General features: G+C 47.3%; 1 protein-coding gene and 5 non-coding genes across 6 annotated transcripts in view; 4 read left to right on the plus strand and 2 right to left on the minus strand.

Annotated features, from left to right (window-relative positions):
- Positions 1-12,563, plus strand: part of LOC124471292 (NACHT, LRR and PYD domains-containing protein 12-like) — a 1,476,309-nt gene that overhangs the window by 65,717 nt on the left and 1,398,029 nt on the right. The window lies entirely within an intron of this gene.
- Positions 8,979-9,085, plus strand: LOC124472009. Its single transcript, XR_006956590.1, has one exon. It is a non-coding gene; the product is annotated as a U6 spliceosomal RNA (small nuclear RNA).
- Positions 9,844-10,040, minus strand: LOC124471995. Its single transcript, XR_006956577.1, has one exon. It is a non-coding gene; the product is annotated as a U2 spliceosomal RNA (small nuclear RNA).
- LOC124472010 lies at positions 10,387-10,493 on the plus strand. Its single transcript, XR_006956591.1, has one exon. It is a non-coding gene; the product is annotated as a U6 spliceosomal RNA (small nuclear RNA).
- LOC124472007 lies at positions 11,280-11,476 on the minus strand. The gene has a single exon (XR_006956588.1). It is a non-coding gene; the product is annotated as a U2 spliceosomal RNA (small nuclear RNA).
- On the plus strand, positions 11,823-11,929 carry LOC124472011. The gene has a single exon (XR_006956592.1). It is a non-coding gene; the product is annotated as a U6 spliceosomal RNA (small nuclear RNA).

A 12,563-nucleotide genomic window follows, 5' to 3' on the forward strand; every position in this document is an offset into this window, starting at 1 on the left:
CATCATGTCCACAGGCAACTTGGGAGTCCTCCCGGACATAAGATGAAAGGGAGCAAAGCCTGTGGTTTCGTGGACTGTGGCATCGTAGGAGAAGGTGAGAGATCTCAGCAACTGGGGCCATTGCTGTTTGACTCTCGGTGGAAGGGTCCTGATCATATTACCAAGTGTGCGATTAAACATGTCCACCGCTCCGTTGCCCATGGGGTGGTAAGGCGTTGTATGAGACTTCTCATCACCAGCAACTTGGAGCATTTCTGCTATAAGACTGCTCTCAAAATTTGCACCCTGATCAGAGTGCACTCGCTCCGGAAAGCCGTAGACGCAGAAAAAGTTGTTCCAAAGCTGTTGACAGCTTTAGCTGACTGGTTGGGGCAGAGATATGCTTGGGCCAGCTTAGTGTAATGGTCAGACACTACCAGCACGTCAAGAGACTTGTTGGAGGAGTCCTCAGCCGACCAGAAGTCAATGCACACCAACTCAAGCGGTCTGGAGGTCTTAACACTCTCGAGTGGTGCCCTTGCTTCAGGTTCAGGGGATTTGCTGACCACACAACGCCGACAGCGCCGCACGTACCCCTGTCCACCCCGTGCCAGTAAAACCGTTGTCTTTTCAGATAGAGCATCCTCCTCAGCCCCTGGTGACCTGCCTCATCATGTACGCCCCTAAGAACAACTTATTTCATAGCCGAGGGCACGACGTAGCGGAAAGTCCTCTTCTTTATAACTGCATCTTTGGAAGAGGGTTACAGTACCCCCATGTTGATGGTAGGGCTGGGTGATAAATCGATAAAAATAATTATCTAAGTAATGACTTCCCTCAATAAAGATATCGTAACATTAATTAATTTTCAATAATGTCGATGGAGAATAATTAGGAACAGCAGTCCATTTAATTTATGTGATGCAGCAGGAAGTTGCGGAGAAATGGTAGCCTACGCTCACTAAAATATACTAGTACTGAGCACCTCGAGTGGAGTAGCTAATGTTAACCGCGGAAAATTAGTCTTATTGCCAAAAACAGTGGCAGCGATAGCCACGGCGAGATAGCAACTTCCAATAAAGAAATTATTGATAAAAAGGGTTTGTCTTCAGTTATTTGGAGGTTGTTTAGCTTTTTGAAATCCGACAAAGAGCAGAGCAATGTTGGGTGCAAATTGGTGTAGCAATAGTAAACAAACAAGTGGCTACCAAGTAATACGACAAACTGCAAATGTGGACTTATTCTTGTTGACCTCGACCTACGGTCTCGGTTAACTAACGTTTTAACAAATCTCTGCTTACAAAGGTGTTTGTAGATCTGTCAAAGTCCATATTTGTTTTTTTATATAATACAACAACACGTAGGAAAATCCCAAATCAAACACAAAGAATCTGGAGCAGACGCCATGTTGTCAACATCTCCAAGGCAACCGCTTGCTAGGTCCGTATATCATTTGCGGACCTCTGGAGAGGTTTGCAAACGTTTTTTTCGGACATCTTAGAACGTCTCTGGACCAATAAGAACAGCGTATTGGTCCAATTATAATACTAGTATATAAGAAACCTTTTTTACCACCTGAAGCAAAATCACTCGTTGGAACATGCATAAAGTGTGAGTTTGCACCAAAGTATTGATAGGTAGGCTATTGATAAAAAGCAAGGTTGAAAAAAACTTGTTACTTTAGCCCAGGTACATGGTCCCTGGCCGCAAACATTTCTCTCACACTGCCTAAACTTTATGCCGAGTGTAGGGAAAAAGTTGAGGAAGAGACTTATTTTGCTACTACTACGGATTTGTGGTCTATCGTCTTAATTATCGTTATCGAATGTAAATATAAATATCTATATTGATAATTTTTTACCCATATCGCCCAGCCCTAGTTGATGGTGAGCTGTTCCCAGTGTCGGAAGAGTCGCAGAGCCTCAACAGATTCATGTGGGCGTTCCCGTCTTGAAGGCCTCCTCTGACGTTCCACAAAGTGAAGCACCCGACTCAAACAGGGATCAGCACGTTGCATGGCTGACAGTTAGTCTTTGGGCAGAGGACAGAAACCAGTCAGCTCAGGTGGTTGGATGGACTGAATGAGCTGAGGCAAGAGGAGAGTATGAGAAGGCACACGGTTCTGTTCCAAGGAATGTTCCAAAACTGCCGACACTGCTTGCGAGGAGACAGATGGAAGCTGGAGCACCGCAGCAGCATTGTTCGAGGCCACTGGCAAAGGATGGTGCATTTTTAGCCGGCTCAGTGGATCACAGGACAGACGGAAAGCATCCTGGGCATTTGTTTCCTCCAGAAGTACACCATAAGGGACTGTTGTAATACAATGAAGTGCACTGGGTCGCACAAATGGCTCACGGCTAAGGGCATCCGCTACCACATTCTTAGGCCCGGGGATGTATCTGATTTCAAAGTAATATGGGGCCAACCTCGACACCCACCTCTGTTCACATCCAGTTTCGCCTTAGTGAGAATACAACTGAGCGGGTTGTTGTCAGTCCATACTGTGAACCTTTGGCCTCTCAACCAGTGGCTGAATTTGTCACTAACAGCCCACTTAAGAGTGAGGAATTCCAGCCTGTGAGCTGGGTAGCGTGACTTGGCATAATTTAGCAATTTGCTGGCAAATGCATTGGGGCGTGCGATGTCATCACCTTCGACCAACTGAGACAACACAGCCCCAAGGCCATTAGAAGAGGCATGGACTGATAGGAGGAATGGCTCACCGAAGTTGGGATGTGCGAAAGTGGCATTTTTCAACAAGGCCTGCTTCAGTTCATTGAATGCTCCCCTACAGTCTGGTGTCCAATCAGCAGAGGAAAGTTGCTTGGACAAAGGCCGGCTCCTTAGTCCCTTGGCACGTTGCTTCCTCACGCCAGATGTCAACGCAAGCAGAGGCTTGCTAATTTGGGAGTATCCCTCAAAGAACTGCTGATAAAATCCCACCATTCCGAGAAAAGATCTGGTTTTGGAGGCCGAAGGAATGTTGGTGCCGTCCTCCATCAAATCCTTCTCACTCAGATCAATAATGTATTTGACCTTCTCAGGGTCAGTAGAGATGCCATCTTTCCTCACAATATGTCCAAGAAACTTCACAGATGGTCTCATGAAGAAGCACTTCTTGGGTGCAAGCTTAAGGTTGTGCTCCTTTAATCTAAGGAGATTCCAACCTTTGCAGCCAAACAACCTTTGTTTCCAACCTTGGAGCAAACACAAGTATGTCATCCAGGTAACACAGGAGGCTCAAGAAGTTTTGATCACCGAATATGGCCTTCATCATCCTCGTAAATGTGACTGGGCTGTTGCACAACCCTTGCAGCAGCCTGTTGTACTCGTAGAGCCCAAATGGAGAGGTGAACGCTGTGAACTTCTTGTCCTCTTCGTGGACCTCCACATTATAGTAGCCAGAGGTTAGGTCCATGGAGTCAGCCTGATGAGGTAAGGGGTGTGCATCCCTGATAGTGCGGTCATTCAACCACCGAAAGTCAGTGCAGAGCCGTATGTCGCCATTATTTATCCAGACGAAGACAAGGGGCGAGACGTACTCACCTCTCGTACTAGACTTCCTGATGATGTCACAATCCTTCATTTCACTCAATGCGACCCTTAGCTTCTCGTAATGTGATGGTGACAGGCGGCGATATGGAAGCCTGAAAGGTTTGCTGTCACTCAGACGAATGCGGAAGACAAATTCCCTGGCTTTGCCACAGTCCAGCTTGTGGCGGGAGAAGAGAGACTCATACTTGGCCAACAGGTTGACAAACTTCGACTTCCAGAAAGGAGACAGTCAAGCTCTTCACACTGCCTCCGTCAACCAAGTCGGCTGTCTTTGTTACTGAACATTGCACTTCATCAGGTAAGTCATTGTCATTTAAGTAGTCAGTGTTAAAGCCCTCCAGTGCCACACACGGGGATACGTCCGCAATCTTGCAGTTGCGTCTCAGAGTCACTAGTTTAGTGGAAGGGTTAATAACCCTCACTGGAACCCATCCGTCGCCCCAGAGTGGCGTCACAACACGACCCACCGTCACAGATCGTGGCACTGTCCGTGACTGGCTTGGCTCCACAATCACAGTGCTACCAGCAGACAGACACTTGTGGTCAGGCAGGCGGCCCCAAATCAAGTGTTATTTCATAGGTTCCAGAGTCACAGCATGCTTCAGTTTTACAGTGCCTACTTTGCTAGTGCACTCATCGCCTCTCCATTTCTCCACAGAGGCCAACATCTGCAGCAAGGTCTCCTCCTCTGGAGTCTGGTCAGAAACTGAGACTTTTTCCCAGAAACCCTCAGAATGCTTCAGTACTCGAATGAGATGTTGCCAAAAATGAGGTTGTCACTTTGACCGTCCACAATGAGTACGGGCACAGATATGTGACAACCAAGCACTTTTATCTGAAGGTCACACACTCCTACAGGGTTTGTCCTTAAGCCTCCACAGCCAATTAGAACCACTGACGTTGAAGAGACTGAGGCAGGAGACAGAACTTTGGCCTGATCCAAGATGTGAAGCATGCGAGAGCTTAAAGAACGAGCCACTGTCCAACATGGCACGCAATTCTACAGCATCCTGGATCAACACGTCAGTGTAGAAAAGGTCAGCAGTAGCAGAAAGTCTTTGTGTATTTTGAACTATCACTATAGCATCATCGCCTGTTGCAGCACATAGCTGAGAGTAGGCAGATTCATGGTCAACATCTTCTTGATCTTCTGAGGACATTTCATCTGGCCCTCCACTAGTCCCCTGCTCATGTGGACCAGTTAGTTTCCCTGCTGATATGGACCGTCAGGCTGAGCAGAAGGCAGGTCGGCAACAGGGGGAGCAGGACAAGTCACTGCTTGGTAGGGCTGTCCCCAACTAAGATTTTCTTTGGTCGACCAAGACTCGACTAAAACGTCTGAAAATCGACTAATCAAAATTTGAAACGCTTTTTTTTCACAAAAGAAAAAAGTAAACATTTTCGAGATCTGACTCAATAGCTACTGGACATGTTCATATTCAGCCGCTAAGACCCTACTAATAATATGACTCGTATCAACAGTCCTGTTGTAACCGAATGCCGATGGTATTTAGTATCTCTTACAATGTACTACAAATTAAAAATATTGTTTGTTTAACATGCAAATCATCAGAGCGCGCTTATCACTGCCTGAACTTGCAGCAGGCGAATTTACGTAGAAGCTGAGTGGGGAACAGTGCAACAGAGAAAGATTTTGTTGTCTTGGTCGGAAAAGATAATGTCATTCGATTTGGATGTGATTCTTATAATAGGCATATTCATTTTTCAACCCAGTGCGTTAGCATGAGCGAAGTAGGGCTAGACTAACTTAAGTTTTTCAGGTGGTAGGCTACATCATATTCGACGCCGAACTATGAAAAATAAACCATTGTTGGCAGAGTTTGCATTCAACGTTTTTCGAGTCACCCGGTACTTTGTAAATGTGCTTTAATGAAATGCTGCCATACCACAGATTTCTTTGCCATTTTGACTAATAACACCGACAAAGTAGGCTATGGCAGAGTTTGTAGTTCTGCAGCCAATTGTGCTCGTGCCGTGTGCAAAATACCAAACCATAACAAAGCACAGATTAACAAAAGGGAAAAGCTAAAAAAATCTTTGTCGACCAAGAGCATATTGACCAGAAAATCGACTAGTCGTCTGAGTGGGGACAGCCCTACTGCTTGGTGTCCCGCAACATGACAACGGAAGCATAGACGATCACGCTTCCAGTGAGAACCAGTGTCATGATCAGGGTCCCCACAAATGACACAAGGGCTCCGAGACCTGGTGCGGCTGCCAGTTCGAGGCGGCCTGGAACACTGTGAGGTCTCCCGCAGTAGCAAGCGCTCCAGAAGAGTGATGACATGCTTAAGCGAGTGACCCTCTGTTGGCAGTGGTCTACTCTCTGCCTGTGGTCGAACAGTGGAAGTGCTCTCGGTGGTCTGAAAGTGGCCGTGCAGGACCCTGACAGGCAGAGTGGGTTGCAGATTGTCAGCTGGGCACATAGACTGATGTTGTAGGAGACGCCTTTTCCGGTGGTGCTCATCCAACCTTGTTTGAACATCTGAGGCGGTCCACTTCTCCAGGGGCCTCATGTATAAAGGATTGCGCAGCTTTCATTCCAGAAGATGGCGTACGGGCAAAACTCGAAAAGTACCTACGCACAAAAATATTCACATGTATAAAACCGGTTGTACGCCAGGTCCTGCACACCTTTCCTTATAAATCACAATCAACGTGAGATTGACCGCACGTGAACGAGCCACTGACCCCGCCTTGCCTCTTCCCATAAATGAATATGCAGATGGACAGTAAATGCACTCCTGAGGCCATTTCTTTGTCTGAATTACCGTGTTTCTTCGAATAAACACCGCCCTCAAATAAACGCTGCACTGAAAATGAACGTTAAACTCCGCTGCGTTTATTTGAAGAAATACGGTGACTGTGAGATCGAGGCTCTGACAACCGAGTGTGGAGTCGAGAAACTGTGTCCTGTTTGGCGGCCTGTCATCAGGTATTGGCGACAAAAGAAAGTCGGCGGAGTGGAAAACTGTCACTATTTGCGCCCTTTCTTGTTTTTAACCTGTATCCCTTTGAGATTTAGCTGCATTTGTAAAGTGCATTACAAATACAATTATTATTATTTTTATAGGGCCATAAATGCTGTGGGTTCAGTGAGCCGGACCGTGGCAGAAATTAAGAAGAAATGGTCCGATGTAAAACTTTAAATGAAGAAACGAGTGGTGACGCATCGTAACAGTGTGGCAGCTATAGGGTTAGCGTGACATGCATTTCCTGAGTGATTTTTTCGTTTTTTTGACACCCTCAAGTTTAACAGAAGTTATTAAGTGGTGGCGGATTAAACAGAAGGCTTTATAGAATTTCCCGTTTTGGGTTCTGGCATTTTGATTTGATCATCCACATTAATGATAAACTTTAATTTTTCTGATTTTTGAATTATGAACGTCATAAACGTAGTAGTGGAAACTTTATTCAGTAATATTTGGTGAGTTTCGGCACTTTTCAGTTCGAATTTGCCATGTTACAGAGCCAGACAAGACTTTACGGACCGTCCGCACATTCTCACGTCAAGTAAATCTTTATACATCACAGAGTGTGCGTGAAAACCAACACACGCAAGATTTTTGTGCGTACGCAACGTTTATACATGAGGCCCCAGGGGTCTACAGCTGAAGACTAGAGATAACTCAGCATCAGGACAATGGGTGATTAACATAACTGTCACTTCACGTGTAGGGTTCTCAAGTGTCTTTCCCTGCCTTTCCAGTCCATCTACAGCAATGTCAATGGCTTTGTTAAGCAGAATATAAAACACAGGTTGTGGGCCTGATTTAAACTCTAGAGAGGGTTTACTACGTAGCCTAACTTTCACAACATCACGCGCCCTCCCTCATAGCTTGCTCAACACTTCCCCGACCTGGTCACAGAGCTCAATGCCCCTCTTACTCAGATACACATTAACAGACTCCTCCCACTCAGAGATAGTAAGACTGTCAGTTTTGTCTCCCCTGAAGGGATGTGGATCATAACTATCATGGCTGCTATTAACTGTCAGGTTAACCTTAGAAAAGTCAGTTGTGGAAAAAACATTTCTTGCTGGAATGGACTTTTGGAACGATATTTTCCCCAATACTGATCCCCATCTGTTTCACTAAGTCCCTAAGAGCAGTAACTGGGACATGATCAACTTCTTCAGGAGAAGGTGCATACTGCTCCTCTTTTCCTATATCTGCAGCAGCACAAGCATCATTACACATATCATCCACCCTAGCATGGTGAGGTGTGGATGTAACAGGTTTCTCCCCAGCATTTAGAGGGGTCATTTGGATAAACCACATTTTAGTGCCCCTACCGATACCTGACACATTAGGCACATCCATAATTTTTTTTTTTTTTTGTAATCACTTAAGACCACTAAACAAAAATTGTCCATAGAGAGCAATATATAACTGCTTTCAACTCCCATTTGCGGTTACAGGTTAAAAACAAGAAAGGGCACAAATAGTTACAGTTTTCCACTATCACCTCTGCTTATAAAGTTGCAATCAAATCTTGTTCACATAAAATAAGCCTGCTCCCGAGCAGGTTTAAGTTAAAGACATCTGCATTTGGGTAAAGCTAAAGTTAGCGTATTGAGTGTAGATGCCTGAATCATAAGATTACGACGTCTTCCACTTTACGTTACTATTAAAGATCCTGTAAAGCAAATTCCATGATTTGCTTCTCAGTACATTATATACGTGTGAAATTAATTCCTGAAAGCATGTGCAAAGCGCGGAAAACTTTGTCGCACTGAAATGTGGAGACTGTTGAACAGTTTCTCCTCCGTTTTCAGCTCAGGTTTTCTATAGGCGGAGCCAAAACCCGACTGGTCTACGTCACAGCGACCAAACTACGTCAGATCCCAAACGGTTGCATTCTGTTACTCAGCTGGTACAATGCAAAGACAAAGTAATTAACACATGAAACACTCAGATTTTCTCACAATTTCAAAGCCTAATTTAACATACTTGTCTGTTTTTTTTCTTTCTAATTTGGATGGGTAGTAAACCACACATTCTTCTGTGGTATGATGAACTTCAAAACTCATTTTTGATTCCACTTTATAGGATCTTTAAAAGTAACATGAACGCTGTTGTCATTTGATTCTGCTGAACATGCTCGTGCAACAAAGTTGTTACTTAGTAACCTATAGAATCTAGATGCCGAGCAGAAATTTGTAATATCAGAGAATGTCTAATAGGGGAGAACTGCCACTCTCTCTGACAGGTTAAGCTCTCCCTGTCAAAACACATGCTAGAAAGAAGCGATGACCCCCATTGATCCACGCTACGCGCGCGCGGCCCCTCAGTGCCCTTGCGCTGCACCACGGTCACGACGAGACTAGACTGGACTAGACTGGACTAGGCTTCAACCCCGCCCCAAGACGACTCGACCGGTGACGTGCCGGATATATAGGGGTCGGTGCAGCTGCCTGTCTTGTGCTCGCTACGGCAGCACATCTAATAAAATTGGATCGATACAGAGAAGATTAGCATGGCCCCTGCGAAAGGATGACACGCAAATCCGTGAAGCGTTCCGAATTTTGAACAATCGTCCCACCTTTTAGGGTTAGGGCTAGGGCTAGGGTTAGGGTTAGGGTTAGACCTTGACCACCCACCTCTCCTCCCTCATCGTTTTGGAAGGTCCCCCCCCCCCCCCCCCCCAAAAGCACTCGCTTTTGGTGTGCTTCCTAGATGACATGTGTGTTATTACATGTTATGACTACTAGATCAGCCTCGAAGATTTTTTTTTTTTTTTTTTTTTTTTTTTATAAGTAAAAGGGAGGGAAAACGGCAGGCCAAACGAAAAGGGCTTCGCCTCACCGGGGAATTCCAGATTTTGGGGGGGCAATTCACTCGTTTCTGTTGCTTGGTTGCTTGGTTACATGGTTGCTTGGTTGCTTGGTTGGTATTCACATGGACCACCAAATGAGGCCAATACCAATGGAGTTTCACTTAGTTCTTTGACTCCATGGGTTCAATCAGAGCAAGAACGAGGTCACCAGTAAGTACGTACGTTCACGTGAAGTGCACATGACATGACATTGCAAATGAATGAAATCGACTACTACAAGGCAGGCAGCAGACGGGTTACAAAAGGAAGGTGGACTCACTCTTACCTACTCTATCATGATCCTTGTCAACCAGAGATGGAAAAGCCAGAGGTGAGGAATTACAAGGACAGGCCAGAGTTGAGGAGAAGGTCTCTTAGATCAGGAATCCACAGAACAATGCTTCACTCGCTCACTCACTCACTCACTCACTCACTCAATCTCCCCACAGGGTTTCCCTTTGACAGGCTTAGAAAGAGTGCACCGTTCCCCAGAGGAGCTGCCATACCGGGGCGATACGTGGAGCGGACGGAGCGAGCCCTCGTTCCGACTCCCTGTTGGCAAAAATCTGCTTGATAAGAACCGGTCCCCCCCGTGGGAGACCTATCAGATATTAAACTGACGAGAACAGAAACTACGCTTGATCTGAGCCAAAAGGCCGAGAAGCGATGACCCCCATTGATCCACGCTACGCGCGCGCGGCCCCTCAGTGCCCTTGCGCTGCACCACGGTCACGACGAGACTAGACTGGACTAGACTGGACTAGACTGGACTAGGGGGTAGGGGTTTGCAGTAGGGATAGGGGTAGAGGGGAGGGGTAGAGGGAGGGGCAGAGGGGATGGCCAGGGGGGAGGGGGGGCCGGCCGGCCCTGGCGCTTCAACCCCGCCCCACCTCGCGCTTCAACCCCGCCCCCCTGGCGCTTCAACCCCGCCCCCCCTGGCGCTTCAACCCCGCCCCAAGACGACTCGACCGGTGACGTGCCGGATATATAGGGGTCGGTGCAGCTGCCTGTCTTGTGCTCGCTACGGCAGCACATCTAATAAAATTGGATCGATACAGAGAAGATTAGCATGGCCCCTGCGAAAGGATGACACGCAAATCCGTGAAGCGTTCCGAATTTTGAACAATCGTCCCACCTTTTAGGGTTAGGGCTAGGGCTAGGGTTAGGGTTAGGGTTAGACCTTGACCACCCACCTCTCCTCCCTCATCGTTTTGGAAGGAACAGGGGAAGAAGGAAAAAGTGGTCCTCGTTGTTTCCTCCCCCCCCCCCCCCCCCCCAAAAGCACTCGCTTTTGGTGTGCTTCCTAGATGACATGTGTGTTATTACATGTTATGACTACTAGATCAGCCTCGAAGATTTTTTTTTTTTTTTTTTTTTATAAGTAAAAGGGAGGGAAAACGGCAGGCCAAACGAAAAGGGCTTCGCCTCACCGGGGAATTCCAGATTTTGGGGGGGCAATTCACTCGTTTCTGTTGCTTGGTTGCTTGGTTACATGGTTGCTTGGTTGCTTGGTTGGTATTCACATGGACCACCAAATGAGGCCAATACCAATGGAGTTTCACTTAGTTCTTTGACTCCATGGGTTCAATCAGAGCAAGAACGAGGTCACCAGTAAGTACGTACGTTCACGTGAAGTGCACATGACATGACATTGCAAATGAATGAAATCGACTACTACAAGGCAGGCAGCAGACGGGTTACAAAAGGAAGGTGGACTCACTCTTACCTACTCTATCATGATCCTTGTCAACCAGAGATGGAAAAGCCAGAGGTGAGGAATTACAAGGACAGGCCAGAGTTGAGGAGAAGGTCTCTTAGATCAGGAATCCACAGAACAATGCTTCACTCGCTCACTCACTCACTCACTCACTCAATCTCCCCACAGGGTTTCCCTTTGACAGGCTTAGAAAGAGTGCACCGTTCCCCAGAGGAGCTGCCATACCGGGGCGATACGTGGAGCGGACGGAGCGAGCCCTCGTTCCGACTCCCTGTTGGCAAAAATCTGCTTGATAAGAACCGGTCCCCCCCGTGGGAGACCTATCAGATATTAAACTGACGAGAACAGAAACTACGCTTGATCTGAGCCAAAAGGCCGAGAAGCGATGACCCCCATTGATCCACGCTACGCGCGCGCGGCCCCTCAGTGCCCTTGCGCTGCACCACGGTCACGACGAGACTAGACTGGACTAGACTGGACTAGACTGGACTAGGGGGTAGGGGTTTGCAGTAGGGATAGGGGTAGAGGGGAGGGGTAGAGGGAGGGGCAGAGGGGATGGCCAGGGGGGAGGGGGGGCCGGCCGGCCCTGGCGCTTCAACCCCGCCCCACCTCGCGCTTCAACCCCGCCCCCCTGGCGCTTCAACCCCGCCCCCCCTGGCGCTTCAACCCCGCCCCAAGACGACTCGACCGGTGACGTGCCGGATATATAGGGGTCGGTGCAGCTGCCTGTCTTGTGCTCGCTACGGCAGCACATCTAATAAAATTGGATCGATACAGAGAAGATTAGCATGGCCCCTGCGAAAGGATGACACGCAAATCCGTGAAGCGTTCCGAATTTTGAACAATCGTCCCACCTTTTAGGGTTAGGGCTAGGGCTAGGGTTAGGGTTAGGGTTAGACCTTGACCACCCACCTCTCCTCCCTCATCGTTTTGGAAGGAACAGGGGAAGAAGGAAAAAGTGGTCCTCGTTGTTTCCTCCCCCCCCCCCCCCCCCCCCCAAAAGCACTCGCTTTTGGTGTGCTTCCTAGATGACATGTGTGTTATTACATGTTATGACTACTAGATCAGCCTCGAAGATTTTTTTTTTTTTTTTTTTTTATAAGTAAAAGGGAGGGAAAACGGCAGGCCAAACGAAAAGGGCTTCGCCTCACCGGGGAATTCCAGATTTTGGGGGGGCAATTCACTCGTTTCTGTTGCTTGGTTGCTTGGTTACATGGTTGCTTGGTTGCTTGGTTGGTATTCACATGGACCACCAAATGAGGCCAATACCAATGGAGTTTCACTTAGTTCTTTGACTCCATGGGTTCAATCAGAGCAAGAACGAGGTCACCAGTAAGTACGTACGTTCACGTGAAGTGCACATGACATGACATTGCAAATGAATGAAATCGACTACTACAAGGCAGGCAGCAGACGGGTTACAAAAGGAAGGTGGACTCACTCTTACCTACTCTATCATGATCCTTGTCAACCA

The sequence above is a fragment of the Hypomesus transpacificus genome, chromosome 9 (assembly GCF_021917145.1).
Source record: "Hypomesus transpacificus isolate Combined female chromosome 9, fHypTra1, whole genome shotgun sequence".
NCBI classification, from domain to species: domain Eukaryota; kingdom Metazoa; phylum Chordata; class Actinopteri; order Osmeriformes; family Osmeridae; genus Hypomesus; species Hypomesus transpacificus.